Here is a 2,867-nt window from a genome sequence, read left to right on the forward strand (position 1 = left end):
CGCGGACGAAGCCCTGTGGGGCAACATTGAGGCCGCCTGGCCTCTGGGGGCCCGAGCAGGGCAGTGGGCAGTCCCAGGAGCCAGGCGGTTGCTCAGGCCCACGTCTATGCGACTGGGGACACTTCCTCAGCCTGGAGGGCATGCTGTGGGCACCTGCCCTGCGACCCGCCCCCGCCCCCGCAGGACCCTGGCCCCGAAGCGTCCTGTGCTGCTCCGGACAGAACGTGCCCCTTGCTGGCCACAACCCACCGATCATAGGGTGGCCCTGGGCCCCGGGACGAGGGGCGGGGCTGCCGAGCCGGGTGTGAGGGGGAGCTGGGCCCCTTCGGGGACCCCCTAATGTGCCCTTGCCCAGCAGACGCTGCTGAGAGGCGCCAGCTGGGCACAAGGGACAGGATGGGGGCAGAAAGGCAGGTCCTCGCCTGCAGGAAGCTCCCACCAGTACCTTCCAGAGACATCCTCCAGGGGCCCAAGCTGCCGGTGATGACAGTAGGACCTCTTCGGGGCCCAGGGCCCATGAGACCCACTCACGTGCACAGGTGGCTCTGAGGGCACGGGGTCACCATCCCGTGTCACAGCAGGGCACACCAAGGCCGGGGTGGCCCGGGACCTGCCCAGTGCGCCGTGCGGTAAGGATGTGGGAGCCCGGGTGAGACCCAGCCACCCGCAGCAGGGTGTGGGCAGGTGGCTGTGATGAGCCGTCGGGGTGGGGGGCCGGGAACAGGTGAGGGCTCTCAGGGCCAGACCCCAGAGACCTCAGTGGAGAGGTGGAGCAACAAGGGAGCCTGCCTTTGGAACACGCCCACTCGACCTCCCAGCAGCCCGGTGACCCTGAGATCCAGAGGGACCCCCACGTCCTGCTCTGCCCCACCGGGGATGTTTGCCCCTACAGCACCAGGACAGGCCCCATCCCCCTGTTCTGGGCCCACGGCCTCCCCAAACACACTCTCTAGGAGCAGGGTCTGCCCCGCCCTGAGCCCCTGCCCAGGCCCTGGGGTCTGCCTCCTTTTGCCTGGGACCTGTGGCTTCCCCATCAGGGACCCCAGGCAGTGAGTGGTGGGCAGACTCTCAGTAAATCTTGGTGGACGGTCTGAGGGAGGTCTCTTGACACGAGGCACCTCACGCCGGGCCCAGCCACCTGCGCAGGGGAAGGTATCCCCGGGCCGGGTGCCGTGGGAGCCGCTCCTATGGCCGAGGGGCACCACACACGGCCGCTGCAGCCGCCCTGAGCCCCTTCCCCTCTCTGGGCCTGAGGCTGCATCTCCAGGAGACAGAGGATAGCTGGGCTGGCTCTGGGCTTTCGGCCTGTCGCACAGGAGGTCGGGGGTCGCTGCACACCCCAGAGGGGAGGGGGCACGAAGGGGCGGCGGCCCAGGCCTCCGGCAGGGAAGAAAGGATGGAGAGGCCGTCCTCAGAGCAGTGTCCGCCCTGGGTGAACGTCACAGGAAGGGGAGAGGGAAGGAGGACAGAGGGCAGCTGGTGCCCACCCCTCCAAGGCCCCCCATGCGGCTTCCCAGAGAGACTTGGGGGCTCAGGAGGAGTAGGGTGGGTCTCGGCCTCCGGACCCCAGGCCCGTCCACGGCACCCGGGCCCTGCTCCCTCCTTGGCCCCTGCCGCCCCAGGAGACCCCAGCCCCAGCCTCTGCAGTCCCCTCCTGCTGCACAGGCCCTGGGCCCCTCTCTCCTCGTAAAACATCGGAGCCACGCTCCTCCAGAGCAGGCCCCTCCCGCCCTCCTGCCGTCACTCCTGGCAGGCGCTGCAGTGAGCGCACTCATTACATAAGGCATCTGAGCTATTTCTTGGGGGACTGAGCTCCCCCTACACGGGGCTCCATTCCCCCCTTCCCTCTCCAACCATCAGCCATCACCAGCCAAGGGCATCTGGGCATGAGAGGCAAAACCCCCAGGCTCCCAGGGCGCCCCCCCCGACCCTGCGTGGGGAGGGGGCTCCCCCCACCCCGCAGAACAAGGGTGGGAGAGAAGAGAGGGCAGCTCCTTCCAGATTCCCTGGGAGGGCTGTGGGCAGAGACGCAGCCCCACCCCCAGCCTCAGGCGTGAGGGGGAGGAAGGAAGGGATTTCCCCAGGGCAGGAGGGTTCTGCCATCACCAGTCACTGTCCCACGGATGGGGATGGGCTTGCCTCCCTCTGGGTCTGGGGCACCTGGGTCATCCGTGGGCCCTGATCCCAGCAACATGTCAGCCAGGACTTGTGTCTCCGGAGGAGCTGCAGCATTTCCTTTAGGTCAGGACAGAGGATGCCTGGCGAAGTGCCACTGGAGGCCCCAGCAGGACAGCCCTGCTTTCCAGAGGGGGGCACCAGCCCAGGAGCCCCTTGAGGCTGCAGGGGTCCTCCCAGGGGCAGAAGGGCCCGGGACCTCAGACCTCCTGCCTCATTTCTGTGGCCCGGTACCACGCGGACGCAGTGGGCCCCCAGAGGACACAGCTGAAGGGGTGTCCAGACAGCGTGTGCTGGGCATTTCAGAGGGCCGAGCCGGCTCCTGGCCTGGAGAGGAGCAAGACAGGCCCCCTCGTTGCCTGGAAGGAAGCTCCGGGAGGGGCGGCCGTGGGGCCGGCGGGGCCAGGCCCATCGCGAGCTTCTCCCACGGGATGCCCCTTTCCCGCTCCTCTGGGCCCGGCGGCCAAGCTTGGGGCCCTGAGCTGTCCGCCCCTCGAGGCCGCTCGGTGGCCCGCGCTCGGGCCCCGCCTGGGGGAAAGTGGCCCCAGCGCCGCCTCCCGCCAGCCCCGCCCGGAGGAAGCGGACTCCAGACGCCCCCGCCGGGAGTCCGGCGTGCACCACGCCCTGCCTGGGGACAAAGCTCCCGGCGGGCGGGCGGGCAGGCGGGCGGGCAGAAGGGACCCTGGGGACCG

Source organism: Neophocaena asiaeorientalis, unplaced genomic scaffold, assembly GCF_003031525.2.
Source record: "Neophocaena asiaeorientalis asiaeorientalis breed wild unplaced genomic scaffold, Neophocaena_asiaeorientalis_V1.1 scaffold489, whole genome shotgun sequence".
In the NCBI taxonomy this organism is placed as follows: Eukaryota; Metazoa; Chordata; class Mammalia; order Artiodactyla; family Phocoenidae; genus Neophocaena; species Neophocaena asiaeorientalis.